Genomic DNA, 21,057 nt, shown 5'->3' on the forward strand with positions numbered 1-21,057 from the left:
AGCTTTCCCCTTGTACATCTTACTACCAACTGCCAGGTGTGTTGAATCATGTGATGGATCTCTATTGCCACCAGCTGGTTGGAGGTCACATTACTAACTATATGCAGAACTGTGCACAGGCATATCACCACAGGTATGTCCTCTCACACATTTACAATACAACACAGCACAATCTTTACATTTCTAGCCATCTAAGATACCATAAATACTTCAATAATTAGATCTTTAAAAAAGAGTAAAGGTTCCTCCTGTCTGAAGGTGCTTTTATGCTCTATATGAATAATAGATTAGTTGAAAAAGCTGGACATACTGAGCAGGTCAGGCAGCATCTGTGAAGAGAGAAACGGAATTAATGTTGCAGGTGATGACCTTGTTGCAGATATATTTTAAGTAAGTACAGAATGAGGGAAAGTGGGGGAGGTAACTGGCGGCATGTGTGGAGAGGATGGAGAGTACAATGAAATGAAAATGAAAATCGCTTATTGTCACAAGTAGTCTTCAAATGAAGTTACTGTGAAAAGCCCCTAGTCGCCACATTCCGGCGCCTGTTCGGGGAGGCTGGTATGGGAATTGAACCGTGCTGCTGGCCTGCCTTGGTCTGCTTTCAAAGCCAGCAATTTAGCCCTGTGCTAAACCAGCCCATTATACAATATGGAAGATCTGCAATAGATCTTCTAGGTGGCACACATTGCAGCCCTGGTGTGCCTGTACCGAAGGAAATGGATGTTTAGGGTAGTGGTGGAGGTTCCAATCAAATGAGCTGCTTTATCCCAGATGGTGTTGAGCTTATTGTGTGCTTTTGGAGCTGCACTCATCCAGGCAAGTGGGAAAAATTCCATCACACCCCTGACTGTACCTTGTAGATGATAGAAAAATCTTGCAGAGTCAGGGGGAGAGTCAGGAGGCAAGTTAGATGTGAGTGACATGTACATGACATGGTATCAAAAGTCCTGCTAAATTTCAAATATATCACACCCACAGAATATCCATTGTCAAAGAGATCTGTCAATTTCTTCAAAGAACTGTAGTAAATTTGTTTAAGAAGGATCAAAGAGGAAATCAATGTGTGCTTGAAAAGCTTTTACTAAGGGACTGCAACCCAAAGCAATAAATGTGTCCTTGCCAGCATTGTACAGTCCAAGAACAAACAAAAATAAAGCAAGGAAAAGATCTTCAGAGAGTTCTAAATGCAAAACATTGTGACTCAAAGGTCAAAGTAGAGAACTTCAATAAACCCTGAAAACAGATGCAGGAACCACAGTGAGCAATTAATCTGCACCACATGCATTGTGTTGCAGACAGCACAGTAAATTTGTGTTGTTTGCCCTTTTAAAAGTATTTCCGCATGTAGACAGTGCTACCCACCTTGTTCATTGGCTACATACCAAAGCCCGGTCCCAATAGCGAAGGATGCTGGTATTACTAAAAAGCAGATTGTACCTCTTCTAGAGGTGGGGCATTGTGAACGCCACAATGGTGGGAATTTTTATCAAAATGGAATTGGTGCTATAATACTTTGAACAACGGGTGAACGTGCAAGAGAGGTTGCGCCAAGGTTTTCAGCCAATAGATTAGAGGCCTTGGTTTAAGCAGTGAAACAAAGGAGAGATGTCCTGTATCCGTAGGGTTACAGGTGACCCTCCAGACCCACAGTCAATAGGCAGTGAGAACAAACAGAGGCAGAGATAAATGGCAGGAAAGTTGATTGTGGGTGGTGCATGAAGGAGATCTCACGCACGTAGTCAAGGTAAGTAACTTATTTGTCACGTGGCATGTCCTATCAAACACACCAACTACCTCATCTACCGCTCAGTTCACTACATACCCATCATTCATCTAGCAACAATTTCTACAAGTCAAAACTCAACCCTAATGTTCACAGTTTTTGTCTCACCCTCAGACACACCACTTTTGTGAGCCTTTCACTCACATCTCACATACACTGCCAGATATTCAACCGTGAAAATTATATCATTCAAACATTTTGCAGAAAACTCATTGACTCAGTGGGCGCAATTTGATGGCCTCATCACGCCCTCCTTGGTGACGCGAAAAGGCCGTTGAATCACACAAGAAGCCTCTCGCAAGATTTGCAATGAGCAAAAAGCCTTGTGTAATCCATATTATTGAAGTGAGCCATTAGGCTCATTTATATAGGTGTGCATCATATTCTCCCAGGGCCTCTGGAACTAATGGACTCACCTGGGAGACCTCGCCATGGCCTCGTACAGCACTGGGTTCCATAAATGTGGACCAGGCATAACAGCACTGGGTGGGGTGGGGGGGGGGGGGGGGGGGGTAGCGGGGGTGGGGGGTGGGGGGGCAAGTCATTAGAGACCCCTGGGTGAAGTTTTTTACTCCGGGTTTGACTCAAAGTTGAGGGGGATGGCCATTTATTCAGCAACAAAACGGGATTTGCTGGGGCCAGGGATGTGCAAGATCCAGGGGCGGTTTGTGACAGCGAGTGGGGCGTTAGTCAACGTGTATGTGCCTAACCGGGGCGACGCTGGGTTTGTAAAGAGGTTACTGAGACGATTGCAAACTTAGATGCGCACCAGCTGATTCTGGGTGGGAATTTTAACTGTGTGATGGTGCTGAAGATGGACAGGTCAAGCCCCAAGTTGATGGGAAGGTCGAGAATGGCGAAAGAGCTGGGTGGGTTTATGGAAAGGATGGGATAGTGGATCTGTGGAGGTTCAGGATCCTGGGAGGGAGAGAGTACTCCTTCTTCTCATATGTGTATAGGGTTTACTCTAGGATTGATTTTCTCGTGGTAATCTCGTTGCTGATGGGGATAGTAGGGGCAGAATATGCAGGAATCATGATCTTGGATCAAGCGCTGCACTGGCTGGATGTGAGGCTTAGTTCAGGGTAGGTGCAAAGGCTGGGGTGGAGGTTGGATTTGGGACTGTGAGAAGGTGAGACTGGAGATGCTCGATCAATAACTCCAGAAGTGAGATTGGAGACAATTGAAGGCTTTATTGGACTAGATGTTTCCCCCAGCAGCGCAGGTACAGAATGCAGCTGCTAGGGAGACACAGGCTCTTATACTCCGTCTTACTGGGCGGAACCAGCAGGCAGGCTTCACCAATGATATTGCTGTTTCAGGTACCTCCCCACCAATGATCTTACAGCATCAACCTGTGTACCGTAACACTCCTAATACCGACTACCACATTCATCCCGTTTTAAAAAAAGAGTCCGGCGGGGGTGGTGGTCCCGCGTTATGCAGTAGTAGAGGTTGAGGTTATGGTAGTACCCGGTATACATTAGTACAGTGTTTTGCCTCATTACATGTCGCAACTATTTACAGTATTTATTTACATTCAAAATGAAGCAATTAGTCGGTCGGGGGCCCTTGTCGTCCTCTGCAATCGTCGCAGTTTCGGCGGTGATGCAGGCGCCGGCTCGGACATCTGTGGCTCTGGCAGCATGGCTTTGGCTTCTTCGGCAGCTTCATCACTCCGAGATGGGACCAGTGGGAGGACCGATCCACCTGGGAAGGGGGCGGCTGTGGGGTGCACCGGTGGGAGGGAGGGTGGGGTTGGTGGTGGGGGTGTGGGTGGGGACCCAACGGGCTCCAGGTCCCGTAGGGAGACCGTATCCTGTCGGCCGTCGGGATACGCCACATAGGCGTATTGAGGGTTAGCGTGAAGGAGGTGGACCCTCTCGACCAATGGGTCCGACTTGAGCGCCCGCACGTGTTTGCGGAGCAGGATGGGTCCAGGAGTTGCCAGCCAGGTTGGGAGTGCGGTCCCAGAGGAGGACTTCCTAGGGAAGACAAGGAGACGTTCGTGAGGTGTCTGGTTGGTCGTGGTACACAGCAGTGTTCAGCTGGAGTGGAGAGCATCCGGAAGGACCTCCTGCCAGCGGGAGACTGGGAGATTCCTGGACCGTAGGGCCAGTAGGACCGTCTTCCAGACCGTTCCGTTCTCACTCGCTACCTGTCCGTTTCCCCGGGGGTTGTAACTGGTTGTCCTGCTCGAGGCAATGCCCTTGCTGAGCAGAAATTGACGCAGTTCGTCGCTCATAAAGGAGGACCCCCTCTTGCTGTGTATGTAGGCGGGCAAACCGAACAGTGCAATGATACTGTGGAGGGCTTTTATGACGGTGGCTACGGTCATGTCAGGGCAGGGGATGGCGAATGGGAACCGGGAGTACTCGTCAATCACGTTCAAGAAGTACGTGTTGTGATCGGTGGAGGGGAGCGGCCCTTTGAAGTCCATACTGAGGCGTTCAAAGGGACGGAAAGCCTTTATCAGGTCCGCTTTCTCTGGCCTGTGGAAGTGCGACTTGCACTCCGCACAGATTTGGCAATTCCTGGTGGCGGTCCTGACCTCCTCGATGGAGTAGGGCAGGTTGCGGGTCTTAATGAAATTGAAGAATTGAATGACCCCTGGGTGGCAGAGGTCCTCGTGGAGGGACCGGAGTCGGTCCACTTGTGCGTTGGCTCATGTGCCACGGGATAGGGCATCAGGAGGCTCATTTAGCTTCCCAGGACGATACAAGATCTCATAGTTGTAGGTGGAGAGCTCGATCCTCCACCGTAAGATCTTATCGTTCTTTATCTTGCCCGCTGTGCATTATCGAACATGAAAGCAACCGACCGTTGGTCAGTGAGGGGAGTGAATTTCCTGCCGGCCAGTTAATGCCTCCAGTGCCGCACAGCTTCTACTATGGCCTGGGCCTCCTTTTCAACTGAGGAGTGGCGGACTTCTGAAGCGTGGAGGGTGCGTGAGAAGAAGACCACAGGTCTGCCCACTTGGTTGAGGATGGCTGCCAGAGCTACGTCGGATGCGTCGCTCTCGACTTGGAAGGGAAGGGATTGATCGATTGCGTGCATCGTGGCCTTTGCAATGTTCGCTTGGATGCGGCTGAAGGCCTGGCAGGCCTCTGCTGACAGGGGAAAAACCATGGATTGGATCAGCGGGCGGGCCTTGTCCGCATAGTTGGGGACTGGGCATAATATGAAAAAAATCCCAGGCAGCGTTTCAGGGCCTTGGAGCAGTGGGGGAGTGGAAACTCCATGAGGGAGCGCATGCGTTCGGGATCTGGGCCTATAACTCCATCATGCACTACGTAGCCGAGGATGGCTAGACGGTCGGTGCTGAACACGCACTTGTCCTTGTTGTAGGTTAGGTTAAGGATTTTTGCGGTATGGAGGAATTTTCGGTGGTTGGTGTCGTGGTCCTGCTGGTCGTGGCCGCAGATGGTGACGTTATCGAGGTACGGAAACGTGGCCCGCAAACCGTACCGGTCAACCATTCGGTCCATCTCCCGTTGGAAGACCGAGACTCCATTTGTGACACCAAAGGGAACCCTTGGGAAGTGGTAGAGCCGCCCATCTGCTTCGAATGCAATGTATTTGCGGTCGCTAGGCGGATGGGGAGCTGGTGGTAGGTGGATTTTAGATCCACCGTGGAAAAGACCTTGTATTGTGCAATCTGATTGACCAAACCAGATATGCGGGGGAGAGGGTACGCGTTGAGCTGCGTATACCTGTTGATGGTCTGACTATAATCGATGACCATCCTGTGCTTCTCCCCGGTCTTTACAACCACTACTTGAGCCCTCCAGGGACTGTTGCAAACCTCAATAATACCTTCCTTCAGTAACCGCTGGACTTCCGACCTAATGAAGGTCCGGTCCTGGGCACTGTACCGTCTGCTCCTGGTGGCGACAGGTTTGCATTCCGGGGTGAGGTTCGCAAAAAGGGAAGGCGGATCAACATTGAGGGTCGCAAGGCTGCAGACAGTGAGGGGGGGGGGGGGGGGTATAGGGCCGCCAAATTTAAAAGTTAAACTCTGGAGGTTACATTGGAAATCTAACCCGAGGAGCGTGGCAGCGCAGAGGTGAGGGAGGACGTAGAGGCGGACATTTTTAAATTCCCTTCCCTGGACCGTGAGGTTCACTACGAAGAACCCTTTGATCTCTACAGAGTGAGACCCGGAGGCCAGGGAGATTTTCTGATTAACTGGGTGGATGGGAAGAGAACAGTGCCTTACTGTGTTGGGGTGCATGAAGCTCTCTGTGCTCCCGGAGTCGATCAGGCAGGATGTTTTGTGCCCAGTGATGAGCACGGTCATCGTCGCGGTCGAGAGCGTTCGGGGCCGAGACTGGTTCAGGGTCACCGAGGCACGTCGTGGCAAAAGTTGGAGGTGTGGAGATATACATCACTGTAAGTACACAAAGGGTTAATGTACAGACACTACACCTAGCTAGACACTAGAGGGAACACCAGAGACATGACACATAGGCAGTCAACCAATAGGTCAGCAAGATAGGACATGACCAATGGGCAGTCACGATACACACAGAGGTGACACTACCACAGGAGGGCATTATACCAACCCATATAAAAGGACACATCACATATGCTCAGTCTCTTTCCAGTGGAGACTCTCAGCGAGTACAGACACAGGGTTGATTGAACATCACTCCCACCACGTGGATTGTAGCAGACTGGTTCGTCAGTCTGAGTAGCTATAGAAGGATTAACAGTTGCGTCGAATCCAAGTAGGAGAATTGTTAATAGTTTAATAAACGTGTTAAAGCTATCTCCAAGTCTGAACCTTCCTTTGTCAGAGTGCACATCAAGGAAGCAGCTTATGATACGTCAAGAGCATAACAAAACAAGAGGTTTTCCTCAGGCGGTGTGTGGTCATCTGAATCGGGGTCCTGAGACTACAGCCAAGATGACGGCGCCCACTGGTCGCACATGGCTGGGGGTGTGCAAGATGGCGGCGCCCATCTGTCGCACGTGATCCCTGGGGAACAAGATAGCGGCGCCCAGGGCCCGCACGTGGCTCTGGGACAGGAAGATGGCGGCACCCGCTGGCCACGTGTGGCTCGTGGAGAGAGTTGGGGTCGCGGTCCCGGTTCGCCCCCGGAGACCGCGGCGACCGCCCGGGCCTGGCATACCGCCACGTAATGGCCCTTTTTGCCGCACCCTTTGCAGGTGGAGGAGCGGGCCGGTCAGTGCTGCCGGGGGTGCTTGGCTTGCCCGCAAAAATAGCAACGGGGCCCCCCGGGGTTGCCTGGTAGTCATGCAGCACATGCTTGTGGGGGGATGGGGGATGCATTGGAGTCGGCCGCGGGGGGTTCCACGCTGCAGGTACGTAAGCGCGGGCGTTTCGGGAGGCCACATCCAGGGAGCTAGCAAGGGCCCGTGCCTCCTTGAGGCCTAGTGTCTCTTTTTCTAGCAGCTGCAGGCGGATTTGGGAGGACAGCATACCTGCAACAAATGCATCCCAGATCAAAAGTTCTGTCTGGTCGCTGGCTGAAACTTGCGGGCAGTCACAGTTCCTACCTAACACCAGGAGCGCATGGTAGAATTCCTCCAGTGATTCCCCAGGGATTTGTCGCCTCGTCCCTAGCATATGTCGGGCGTAGACCTGGTTTACTGGGCGAATATAGTGTCCTTTCAGCAGGGTCATTGCGGCCTCGAAATCGTCCGCATCCTCGATGAGGGTGTAGATCTCTGGGCTCACCCTCGATTGGAGAACTTGCAGTTTCTGTAGGTGCAGTCGTGGCCGTCCTGAGGTACCCTTTGAAGCACGCCAGCCAGTGTGTGAAGGTTGCCGCTGAGTTTGCCGCGTGGGGGCTGAGTTGCAGACACTCTGGCTTGATTCGGAGCTCCATTCTTTAAAATCTAGTGCAATAAATTGATGCTTGATGAATAACTCCAGAAGCAAGATTGGATGACAATTGAAGACTTTATTGGACAAGATGTTTCCCCCAGCAGCGCAGGTACAGAATGCAGCTGCTAGGGAGACACAGGCTCTTATACTCCGCCTTATTGGGCGGAACCAGCAGCAGGCTTCATCAATGATATTGCTGTCTCAGGTACCTCCCACACCAATGATCTTACAGCATCAACCTGGGTACTGTAATATCCCTAATACTGACTATCACAACTGGCGATTAGAAATTATGTGGAGCTTCATCAGAATGCAGCCACGTTTTGGGATGCTTTGAAGGATGTGATCCGAGGTGAGATCATTTTGTTTAAGCTTCATAGGGAGAGGAGGAGTAGGGGGAAGCACCAGTCACAACTGGACGAGATAGTCGAAATAGATAGAAAATATTTGACGGTCCCCACGAAGGAGCTGTTGGTGGAAAGGAAGAAGTTGCTGGGGCAGTTTGATTGGTTGATGATGGGCAAGGTGGTGGAGCAACTGCGGCGGGCAAGAGGGGTGCAGTGCGAGTATGGGGAGAAGACAAGTCATATGTTGGCCCAGGCAAGGTCTAAGCATATTTTGCAGGTAAGGGTGGAGAAGGGGGAGCTTGTGTCGGAACCGGAAAAGATAAATGAGGTGTTCAGGGGTTTTACAAGAAGTTGCGTAAGGCTGAGCCGGTTGGAGAGGTGGGGGATATGGGAGGGTTTCTGAATGGGTTGGAGTTCCCAGAGCTGGAGGAGAGGAAGAGGCAGGCATTAGAGGAGTCGTTGAGGCTGAGGCAGGTGATGGATTGTATCCGTGGAATGCAGTTGGTGCAGGACCTGGGACCGGACGGCTTCCCGGCAGAGTTTTATAAGCAGTTTGTGACAGGGTTGACCTCCACTTGTTGGGAATGTTCAGTGAGTTGCCAGCAACGTTATCACAGGCGTCGATCTCGATCCCAAAAAAGGGGAAGGACCCACTGGAGTGTGGGCCTACAGGTCCATCCCTTTGTTGAACACGGACATGAAAGTATTGGCGAAGGTGTTGCCGTGTAGGTTGGAGGGGTGTGTGTCAGAGGTGGTTTCTCAGGATCAAACAGGTTTTGATGAAGGGTAGGCAGCTCTCCAGCAACATTAGGAGGCTGCCGAATGTAGTTAGGTCTCAGTCAGGGGGGGCAGGCACCGGAGAATATTGTATCCATGTATGTGGAGAAGGCCTTGGATTGGGTAGAGTGGGGATACCTGTTTGAAATTCTGGATAGGTTTGGGTTTGGGCCGAAGTTTGGAGCATGGGTTCTTCTGTATGCGCCCTGTGGCTTGTGAGTGTACGAATGAGACAGGTTTGGGGTGTTTTATGTTACATAGGGGAATGAGGCAGGGGTGTCCGCTGTCACTGTTGTTATTTGCATTGCCAATTGAGCCCTTGATGATGGCCTTCCAGGGGTCAGCTGAGTGACGAGGAATTGTGAGTGGCAGGGAGCACCGAGTGTCACTGTATGCAGGTGACCTGTTGTTGCCTGTGTCGGATCCACTGGAGAGTATGGTTCGAATTATGAGCCTGTTGGAGAGATTTGGGATTTCTCTCGGTATAAGTTGAATGTAGGAAACTGAATAGCTCTCGGTGAATGCAACGGGTGGGGGGGGGGGGGGGGGGGGGGCGGGCGCAAGAAAGCGGTTCAGGTATTTGGGGATCCAGGTGACACATGCGGGGTGGAACTTGATCGTATTAGTGGAAGAGGTTAAGGAGGATCTTAAGAGGTGGGATAATTTGCACTTGACTTTGGCAGGGAGGGTGCAGGTGGTAAAGATGAATGTGCTGTCAAGGTTCCTGTTTGTCCTTCAGACCCTCCCAATCTTTCTCTATAAGGCCTTTTTCTGGAGGGTGGAAACACTGATTTCAGAGTTCATATGGGCAGGGAAGGTACCGAGAGTGAAGAGGGCACTGCTACAGGGGAAGAGACAGAATGGGGGGTTGGCACTCCCGAACCTGATGCATTATTACTGGGTTGCAAATGTGGAGAAGGTGAGGAGTGGTTAGGTTGGAGGACAAGTCCTGCAGCGGTTCTAGTTTGAGGACCATAGTGATGGCCCCATTGCTGTCAGCCCCCTGGAGGTATAAGGGGAGTCAACTATCAAGATGAGTAACCAGTTGAGGAGGCATTTTAAGCTGGAGAAAATGTCGGTTTTGATGCCACGAAAGATTTAATCCGGGGGTGATGGATGGGATGGATGGTAGACGGAGGCGGGGCTGGAGGGGGTTAGAGATCTGTTAGGAAGGGAAGTATGCGGGGCTGGACGAGCTGGGGAGAGGTTTGAGCTACTGAGGGGCAGTGAGTTTAGGTATATGCTGGTACGGGACTTCATGCAAAAGGAGTGGCCGACATTCTCCCAGCTACTGGGGTACACATCATTAGAGCAAGTGCTGCTTCCAGATGACTCGTTGGGAGTAGGATTGAGGACATATATGAGTGGCTGGGAGAGCAGGGCAAGGCACTGGTGGTGAGGATAAAGTGTGAGTGGGAAGAGGAGTTGGAAAGCGAGATAGGATGGGGTCTCTGGCGTGAGGTGATACAGGGTATGAAGTCAACTTCCTCCTGCGTGAGGATGAGCTTGATTCAGTTCAAGGTGGTGCACAGGGTACACATGACTCGGAAAAGGATGAATGGGTTCTTTCAGGGGGTAACAGATGGGTGTGAGAAGTGTGTGTGTGGGCCGGTGAATCATGCACACACGTTTTGGGGTTGCAAGAAGTTGGACAGTTTTTGGGAGGCGGCATTTGTGACGTTATCCAGGATAATGGGGCCGAGGTCAGGCCAGACCTATGGTGGCAAGTTTCGGAGGAGCCAGAGCTGCTGGAGGGGAAGGGTCCTGATGTTGTGGTCTTCGCCTCTCTTATTGCCTGGCAAAAGATCCTTTTGAACTGGAGGTTGGATGTGCCACCAGTGGTGGCGGCCTGGCTGGGGGGATCTGTATGATTTTCTCCAGCTGGAAAAGATTAGGTTCACTCTGACGGGGTCAGAAGAGGGCTTCAAAGTGCAGTGGAGGCTGTACATGACTTTAGTTGAGAGCTGTTCGTCATGGGAGGGGCTGGGGAAGGGGCAGGGGAGGGATTAAAAGGGGGAAAACTGTACAAACTGTTAACTATGTTGTGTTACACTGTGTAATTTGTTGAAGTGTTTGGAATAAAATATCTTTTTAAAAAAAGAGATCCCTGGATGGTTGGGCTCTGAGCAGGACTGTATCCTCACACCCCTGCTGCCACCGGGCATCTTGGCACTGCCAACCTGCCACCTTGGCAGCCTATCAGTGCCACCCTGGCACTGCCAGTGTGCCTGGGTGACACTGCCAGGCTGACCGGGGCACTGCCAAGGTGCCAGGCTGGCAGTGCCAAGGTGCCCAGGTGCTAGGTTGCCCATGCCATGGATTATGCCTGGGGGTGCCTTGCCCTTAAGAGGTGGGGTGAAGGGGGCTCGAGGACCCCATAAGAGGTAAGTTGGATGAAATAGGGGGGTCCTGGGGCTGCAGTGGGGTGGCTGAAGGGATCAAAAGATTGGGCCAGCATTTAAAAATGGCCAATCCGTGAGTGCTCGTCCTGCACTGGGAGCTGAGCTAGTCAGTGCAGGAAATGATGTAAGAGCAGCCCCTGCCATGCCCAAAATAAACCGCAAAGTGCCATTAAATAGCGGTCTTGTTCACAGCGCTGCAGGCACCGAGAAACACCCCGCTAAATGCACCCGAAACGGGAATCTGTTTCTGTCCCGCTAAATCGGGACCAGAAATTTTTTGAAGCAGAAAGTTATAGCAGCAGGCAGTGGCAAATAGTTGGAGAAGGACGCATGTGCATGTGCGTTTTAACTTACTCCCATAGGATCACCTGCTAATGCTCGCATTCCAAGCATTGTCTGGCATCTTTGAATCTGTCTATATATGTGTTTCTGGAACATACCTCTTCATTCACTTGAGGAAGGAGCAGCGCTCCGAAAGCTAGTGACATCGAAACAAACCTGTTGGACTTTAACCTGGTGTTGTAAGACTTCTTACTGTGCTCACCCCAGTCCAACGCCAGCATCTCCACATCATGGCTACCATAGAAAGGACAGTGCTGTCCATTAAAACAGGGCATTGCTGAGGATGTTACAGAGTTGAAGTGATTATAGGTGATGTAATCTGCATATTTAATCCTTATTCCCTCATCACACTTTTTCCTCATCCCTCAAATTCTCTGACTTCAGAATCTGTAAGCATGCATGTCTTACTTTTCCCATTCTTTTCACCAGAACCCAGCGCTTATCTGATATCCAAGAACTGAAACCATCCCTGTCGGCAGTGAAAGAGGAAGGAAAGCACCTGCCACTTCTGCCCACTGAGAGCTGTCGGTCGATCAGAGGCCGGCAGCTCCTCGTGCCACAGCACCAGGCGGAGCAGTGGCAGCTGGGGTAATGCACCCACCAGAGGCCCAGGAAAGTTAGTAGACCCCAGACCAAGGGTCAGTAAGGGGGGGATGGTGAGCAGTGGCCAGGGATTGTAGGAGAGGGAAAGGGTTTGGAGGCAAGTACAGGGGGTGTCTTTCAGTGATCGCCCCCCTGCCCGATGCCAGGTCATTTCATCGGTAAATCTGGATCAGTACTGTCATAATATACACCAGTATATCATGGTGCAGACACACACTGATGGACAGAGTGGGACCAATCAACATATACAACACCGCAGCCAATCACCAGTGAGAGTACATGCACTATAAAGACAGGGGACATCAGAGTTACCGCTCATTCGAGTAGCAGCTAGCTAGGAGCACAGAGCTCACAGCCTGCAACACAGACATTCACCATGTGCTGAGTGCATCAACTGGTTAGGACAAGACAAAGGTCTTTAGTTAAAGCTGGTATCGTATTTACCCATAGTTCAAGTATGTTTAAATAGTTAACCTTTTAATAGAATAGTGTTGCACTACTTCATGTGTTGTTGATCTGTATGTGATCCAGAACACCCAACACATCAAGTCCAGAGTGTCGAATAGCAGGACCCCACATCACCACCACCCCCCCCCCCCCCCATCCTAACCCCCCCCCCCCCCCATCCTAACCCCCCCCCCCCTCCCCCTAACCAGGAGGCTGCTCACAACATTAACAGGTTTTGTTGGATAGCTTTCTCAAGGTGCTTAAAAGCCATGCAGCCTGCATTTAATCTTATGTCCTCATGCCATCTCTGAGAGACACCAATAAATTGCAGTGGGCTCAGGGAAAATGGGTGTCATTTGGCTCATTAATGAGCCTAATTGACATCCCACTGACAGCAACCAGGAATCAATCCCACATCAGCTCCTTCCACTTTAATCAGGAGAGGTTTTGCTGCCACTAGGAGACTGAAGCAGGGCCTCCCCCTGAGGGCCCTGTCGCCATACTTCCCACCAGGATGGGCTGCATTAAATCCAGGCCATCATCAGTTGACCTTACATTCCCAACCATCAGCTCAGATGCTGACATTGTGGATTTTTCTTTTTTTTAAAAATCAATTTAGAGTATCCAATTCTTTTTTTTTTCAATTAAGGTGCAATTTAACGTGGCCAATCCACCTACCCTGCACAACTTTGGGTTGTGGGGGTGAGACCCACGCAGACACGTGGACAATGTGCAAACTTCACACTGACAGTGACCCAGGGCCGGGATCGAACCCAGGTCCTCAGCACCACTAGGCAGCAGTGCTAACCACAGCGGTACATGTTTCATAAGCTAGGATAGAGGCAGCATTTACACATGGTAAGATATCAGGCATATGTGCACAGCAGCTGGGATGGGGGGACAAAAAATCAATGGTGCCCTGCACCAAGGGAAAGCATGCAATCATCAGCACACACTCATGCTCACTCTTCCTGCTTGTCCCGGCAAAGGGAACTTAGATGAAGCTGTCTCTCTTTATATAGAGAGACTCAGTGACCTAATTTATTCAGCACTGGGCTGTTAATTGCAAGATGTTGCTTTTAACTCCAAGAAGAACGATGACGTTCAGGGTCATGGTCATATTGACAGGTCTTTGTTGTGCTTTGATGTGGCAGTTGTAGCTGCAGGATTTCAGTTACAATCTTTTTAGTGAAGTGAACATCTCTCATGTAGTGTCCAAAGTTCAGGATCGTGACCTGGACAGATCTGTCCTCCTGTTGAGAACCCTTCTCCCTCTACTCCCTCTACTCCCTCTTCCTCTTCTAGCTGTGTATCCTGCTTGCCAGAACCACGTTTGCTTATCCCAATCACTCTCAGCTCCAGGAGGAAGCCCCAGCAAACCATTTATGTCTGGAACAACCCACTTCAGCATTAGCCTATCAGAAAAAGTACTTCAGCACCAATCAAAGGACTCACTGGAGATGACTGAAATTTTAGAGGAGTAGAGGAAAGGTGCAAAAATGTGTTCAATTGCAACAAAATAAATAATTGAGAGGGAGGGAGGAAAGAAGGAAGGATTGATTTATTTAGCACCTGCCATGATCTCAGGATATTTCAAAGCACTTTGCAGCCAATGAATTACTTTCAAAATTAGTCACTATTTTATTGTTGGAAACATGACAGCCGATTTAAACAGTGCAAGCTCCCGCAAGCAGCAATGTGAAAATTACCAGATAATCTGTCTTGTGATATTGATTGAGGGATAAATATTGACCAGGACATTGGGAATAACTACGTTGCATCTCAAAAATAATGCCATAAATTCATAATAAAATCTATGGGCTGGATTCTCCGTTTTCAGGACTCAGCCCGCCGACCTGGAGCGCCAAAATAGTGCCCCGTATCGGCCGCTCGCCCGACCCGGACCGCCCGTACACATAGTCCCCAGTCCCGATGAAGTCCCCCCTGCCCTCCAATCAGCCCTCCCCCGACTGTGGCAGCCTCGGACTGAGTCCACAGCCGCCACGCAAGGTTCCCGAACGGCAGGACCAGATTAGACACACGCCGTCGGGAATTCGGCCGGTCGACGACGGAGAATAGCGGGCCGGGCCTCAGATAATGGCCTGAGGTGGTGGATACTCGCCGCTGCGTACTCCCCGAGTACGCCGCTTTTTGGGGGTAGAGAGTAACGGAACCAGTGCCAGTCCCAATTTCATGCGGGAAAACGGATTCTCCGCTCCGTCGCCGGAGGCGATTTCAGTATTGGGATGGGGAGAATCTGGCCCCATATGTACCAAGCCATTGATTGGCCTTTAATTATGGAAACATTATTCAACTGTATAAAGCACATAATCTAATAAAACAGGTTTGGAAGGTATTTAAACTCAAAAACAGGTTTGGAAGGTATTTAAACTCAAATTCACAAAAGGGCAATTAAAAGAGACACAACGGCCGGGATTCGCCATTGCCCATCGCCAAAATCGTATCCGGCGATCGGGCGGAGAATCCCCGTTTATGACCAAATCAGGGTCGGCGCCGTTTTTCGGATGCTCCGTCCCCTTCAAATCGGCATTATTTAAGATCACACCATTGTGACGGCGACAGCGCATCGCTTTGAGGCCCTCCCCCGATGCTCTGCCCCCGATGGGCCGAGTTCACGACCGCTTGAATCGCGTGTGGCCTGAGTTTTCGTAAACCCGGCATGGCTGCTGCGGACTGTGTCCAGCACCGCCATGGTCGGGGGGGGGAGGGGTGGTTTGCTAGGGGAGAGATGTGCTGCTGGCAGGAGGGGCTTTGGAGAGGGTTGGGGGGACTAGTGGGGGGTGGTCCGGCGGTGGTGAGGGGGAGACCAGGGGCACATTATTTGGCCGGTCGGGTCCGCAAGGCCGGCGCCATGCTGTGCGATGTGACCGCTACAGGTCGTCGCCGTGCGCATGCGCGGCCACGGATCCGGCAATTCTCCGGCCATTTCTGTCGGGGAAGCCGGGATTTTTACCCGCCGCTGTTGCTAGCCCCCCCACGGACGGAGCAACGGTACGGGGGCGCCAACGGGTTTTTCATCATAATACTAGACACTTCCTCCAGACATAGCCTCAAAATCGGAGAATCCAGCCCCTGGTTTCATTGCTGAGAATAGAAGAAACCATTATGTTTCATGTTTTTCCTTTAATGTGAGTCAAAATGTCGTTAGGTGAGAAACCAAGGTCTCTACTTCATCAGCTCCACACAGAAGCCCAGCATAAAAAGAAAATTTGCCGTACAAAATGAGACATGAGGGTCCTTTTTTGCCCATTCTAGTAATTCAATGAGCAGCATTTCGGAAGGGGTGTTGGATCAACGTTCATCTGGTCATTAAATGTGGCTTTCGTACAAGTGTGTTCGTAAAGTTTTCCTCTGTCTCATATTCCTAATGAGCATCTTTTGAAATAGCAAAAGGGAGAAAGTCTTCACAGATGCGTTTCCAATGTTGCCCCAGTATAGTTTGGACAGTGGAGTCAGTCAGAATGCCGGAGAAAATGCCTGCTATGCTGAACTACTGCTTGAAGAAAGCCTTTACAACAAAATGTTTTCACAGTTAATCCCATGTCCGAAGAAAAACCATCAGAACTGCCTCCAGCAGCCTGTCTGTAACAAAATGCTATGGACGGCACGTATAGCACCGAACCAGCAGATGCAAACAAGAGTAATTATTGCAGCATAATAATAAGGGAAGACTTCTTTTCGAGAGCAAATAAATCACTTAAGTGAGTGGAGAGATGTTTTAATATTGGCACTGAGGAATGATCTCATCATGCAACTTACCACATATTGGTGTTCACCTTGTAGGTGATGTCAAAAATAGACTTATCGCTGCTGGAAACAATCCGGCCTATTGCAGCATTGAGATAATTGGCTCAAATCGCCCCAAAGACTACATGAAGCCTTTAAATGAATACCCTTGATAAATGAATGCACTGCAGTGCAGAACAAACAAGCTGTTTAACAACCGTTGCTCGTAACTCCTGTGGAATATTAAGTTTATTATTAATAAGTAATAGCAAAATAGATTTATTGGATATCCAGTAAAATATTTAGTCATAAAAACAAAAGATTCAGAACAAACAGCCAATTATTTGTTATATTTAGTTGGATTTACATCAGAAGTTAAAATCTACAATTACTTTCCAAATGAGGTAGGTTCCTTCATCAAGAAATGACAAATTATCAAAATTATAGTAATTTTAGCAATTCTTCATCTGATGATGGGCTTATGTGACCCCAAAAGCTTGAGGTACTTTTGATAAATCAGTAATTCTATTCAGGAATTACAGCTGCAGTGGTTAGCAATGCTGCCTCACAGCGCCAGGGACCTTGGGTTATTGTCTGTGTGGAGTTTGCACGTTCTCCCCATGTCTGTGTGGGCTTCCTCCCGGTGCTCTGGTTTCCTCCCACAGTCCAATAATGTACAGGTTAGGTGGATTGGCCATGCTCAATTGCCCTTCATATACAAAAGGTTAGGTTGTGTTATTGGTTATAGGGATAGGTTGGGTGCGTGGGCCTAGGTAACGTACTCTTTCAGAGGGTTAGTGCAGACCTATAGGCCGAATAGCCTGGCTCTGCACTGTAGGGATTCTATGATTCATGGGCTTCATTATGTTGAGAAGATTCATAATTATTCTAGGTTTATGTAAAACATCAAAGTGCTTAAGAGGCTTTCAATTAGCGCATAAATGATTTTATGATTTTTCTGCAGTAAATAAGGTTTTTAACTTTTCAAAAATATTCCTAAAATGTCATTATCAAAGCTGATCAGAATCCCTTATCATGACAGCGACTCAGGCAGATATTATAAAATTGATGTTAGCAGCCAAGATTGGGATATGTAGAGCTGAACTCTGTATTAAAACATTTCAGTCATTTTCTATTCATAGGATTTCAACCAAAGAGTTTACAGTGCAGAAGGAGGCCATTCTGCCCATCGAGTCTGCACCGGCCCTTGGAAAGAGCACCCTACCCAAGCCCACACCTCTACCCTATTCCCGTAACCCAGTAACCAAACCCACCTTTTTAGACACTAAGGGCAATTTAGCATAGCCAATCCACCTAGCCTGCACAGCTTTGGACTGTGGGAGGAAACCGGAGCACCCGGAGGAAACCCACGCAGTCACAAACTCCGCACAGACAGACGACGCACAATGACCCACTGGGAATCGAACCTGGGACCCTGAGCTATGAAGCAACTGTGCTAGCCACCATGCTACCGTGCTGCCCATTCATTGTAACTGTTCGACATGTGCATTGTATATTTTTGATCCCTCAATTAGTCTTTCGATTCCGATCTCAATTTTATTCTCAGGAAATATATTTTTCAAATCTCTCAGTGCTGTGTTAGTCTGCAATGAGTAAATTATATTGTAGTGTACTGCAGCCTTTTATGGAATAATTCATCCTGTAGGTTAGGGGAAACAACTCCTTTGCTGGTAACTATTTGCTGACCACATGCTGCAACACTGCTATCTCCTGCTAATCTGAAGTTTATGTTTTTTTCAAACCTCATGCCTTACTTGTATAGTTTGGTTCTGAAGGGTTAATAATGCAGTCATAAAGCTACCCTTGATACAAGAGAAGTTTTATACTGTAATAGTAATGTAAGCTGAAAACCTGCAATGTCATCCAGCCCTCGAAGGTAATTATTTCTTTGGACTTGTCAGGGGCCTTTCACAGTAACTTCATTTGAAGCCTACTTGTGACAATAAGCGATTTTCATTTAATTTAATTCAAGATGTGCATATTTACCTTGATTTGTCCAAGCTTATTTATTGGAAAGGAGCTATTGCTTACCTGCCTCTTTGTTATGTACATAAATAAGAAACATGAGAGGATATTCTCTCATCAGAGGTTCTCAAACAATTGGACAGGTACAAGACCTGCCCATCAATACATTCTCATCAACAGTGGCATCTCTATGAATTTAACTTCCACTCATTTCACCTGCATTTTGCAACAGTTGGAATAAAATGCAACTGAATTTCATCGAAATACTTTGTGTCTTTTGTGGTGCCCCTCTGCCTTTTTGTTTGTAGGAAAGTGGATGATTTAGATTAAACAGCACTTCAAAATCACTCAAGCGTGAAGGGGGTAATTGGAATGCGCTTTACTGTCTTTCGTGTGGTTGATGTTTGTGAGCCTTGTGGTTCCAGCACTTAGAGTGAAGAACATGAATGAAGCAAGGCTAACAGCTATTTTGTGGAAGCTATCATTCAAGGCCCACTACCATAAATTAATGGATGGCTTGCACCTAATGGATCTGATGGGTTTAAACACAGTTCACGACTGTCCTCTTTCCAGAATGGACACCTGGGGCGAGATTCTTCACTCCCGCGCCGGTTGGGAGAATCGCCTGGGCCGCCAAAATTTCCCGGGATGCCGGTCCGACGCCCTCCCGCCGCGATTCTCCCAAGCGGCGTGAACGGCCCCGTCGAGTTCTGCGGGCCGCAGCCTGGAGACACCCAAAATGGTGATTCTCCGGCACCCCCGCTATTCTCAGGCCCGGATGGGCCAAGCGGCCAGGCCAAAATGGCGGGTTCCCCCCGGTGCCGTCCACATCTGGTCACTGCCATCGGGAACAGTGCGGGAACGCTGGGGGGGGGGGGGGGGGCAGGGTGGATCCTGCACCGGGGGGGTACCTCAAATGTGGCATGGCCCGCGATCGGTGCCCACCGATCTTCGGGCCGTCCTCTCTGAAGGAGGATCTCCTTCCTTCCGCGGCCCCGCAAGATCCATCCGCCATCTTCTTGCGGGGCGGACTCAGAGAGGACAGCAACCACGCATGCGGCAGTTATGCGACGCCGGCCGCGTCATCTATGCGGTGCCGCCTTTACGCGGCGACAAGGCCTGGCGCGTGTAGATGAAGCAGCCCCGATCCTAGCCCATTGTTGGGGCCTGGAGCGGTAGGGATAGGGGCCATTTCGCGCTGTTGTGAACCTCGACGGCGTTCACGGCGGCGTGGGCACTTCGGCACGGGAGTGGAGAATCCCGCCCCTGGTGCTTCCAGGTGAGTGTTACAACTGCAATTTTTTTTCTCTGCCCCTGTCTGGACTGCTCTCTAGCTTCCAGGCAGGAGTCACTTTTCTGGGGGGTCTGTGGAATGGTCCATATAACTAGAGGGTCCCTATGCAGGGTTCCGTTTAGTTAGGGGGTCTCGGGAAGGGGGTTCCTTTAGTTAGGGAGTATCTGGAGAGTCCCTTTAGTTAGGGGGTCTCAGGGGGGTCCCTTTAGTTAGGTGGCCCCTGTGGGGGGAGGTCTTCCTATTTAGGGTTACCTGGGGGGTGGGGGGGGGGTGGATTGGGTCACCCCCGTACTTGGGCAAAGGGGGCACCCAGAAAATCCAGCAGGGGGGGCTACTTTGTGTGCAAAGGGTGGGGGGCTGATTTGCAGTGTGGGAGGAGGGGATGAGCATGAGGAGGCATGAGGCTGGCCGATAGACAGATTCCCTTGGGAATCCTTTGCATTCCTCGCCATGCATAAATTTGCAAGCGAGAGATATTGAATTGCTTCGTGACTTTAGCTCCCAGCGGCGAAAAAAATTAAAGTGATCCCATCTGACTTCTAAAACCTTTAAGACTTATGTCAGTGTGTCAAGCTTAAAGGTCAGTGAGGTGAAGGTAAAATTGGTGGAAACTTTGGAAGTCATTTTCACACAGTCATTGAAGTATTGAAGTCAGTGTGTAAGGGTGGGAGGCTGAAAATATTGAACCGAATTGTTTGCATTGAATTTCACACTCCATTGCCTGCTAAAAGCACTGCGCTTGACAGCTCACTAAACTTCAAAACGTAAAATCAGATTGTTTATTTTTATAACTCTGCAGGGATCCATCAACCCAGGGTAGCAGCTGTTTCTCTAACTGCAATTTTTTATAGGTCTACCTTTTTGTTCACGAGTTCTTCAAAGAAAGTAAAGGGGCAGCCCCCACAGCCGTCCTCTCCTCGAGAACGATGAGGGGCCTGCGATCCGGGGGTAATTTATATGACAATGCCCTTGAAAACTGGCGCTCCAATCAGAGCTGCGGGCTCTGTCGGAGAGATTATGGTCCACCCCTCTCAGTTACAGCACGGACCCTGGCGTGTCATGGAATGGCACAAAGAAGATGATTTCCCAAAATGTTTTTTCAAGTGCCTTGGGATGGCACGTTGAGGTCGCTGCCAGCGCCAACGGGGACAAGTCTTGTTTATCTGCTAACGGGAGCACTTAGACTCCGGAACGGAGAATCCTGTGGTCATTTGTTTGGAGCCGAGGGAGATTCTCAATGAATTCACCCACACTTCGAATATTTTTGGAGTGGGGGTTAAAAGATGCCGGTAAAGCCAGCACCTCAGAGATCTGGACTATTTTTAAAGAGGGCTCTGATCTCCAGACAACCACAACCCCCCATCCCCTCCTACTCAGTGACAGAGACCCCCCGACTCGAAGGCTTCAGGTCTCCCCCTCAAGCGACAGACACCCCGCTTTGCGGTTATCAAAGGTGTCTCCTCCGCCTTTAG

The sequence above is a fragment of the Scyliorhinus torazame genome, chromosome 8 (assembly GCF_047496885.1).
Source record: "Scyliorhinus torazame isolate Kashiwa2021f chromosome 8, sScyTor2.1, whole genome shotgun sequence".
NCBI lineage: Eukaryota > Metazoa > Chordata > Chondrichthyes > Carcharhiniformes > Scyliorhinidae > Scyliorhinus > Scyliorhinus torazame.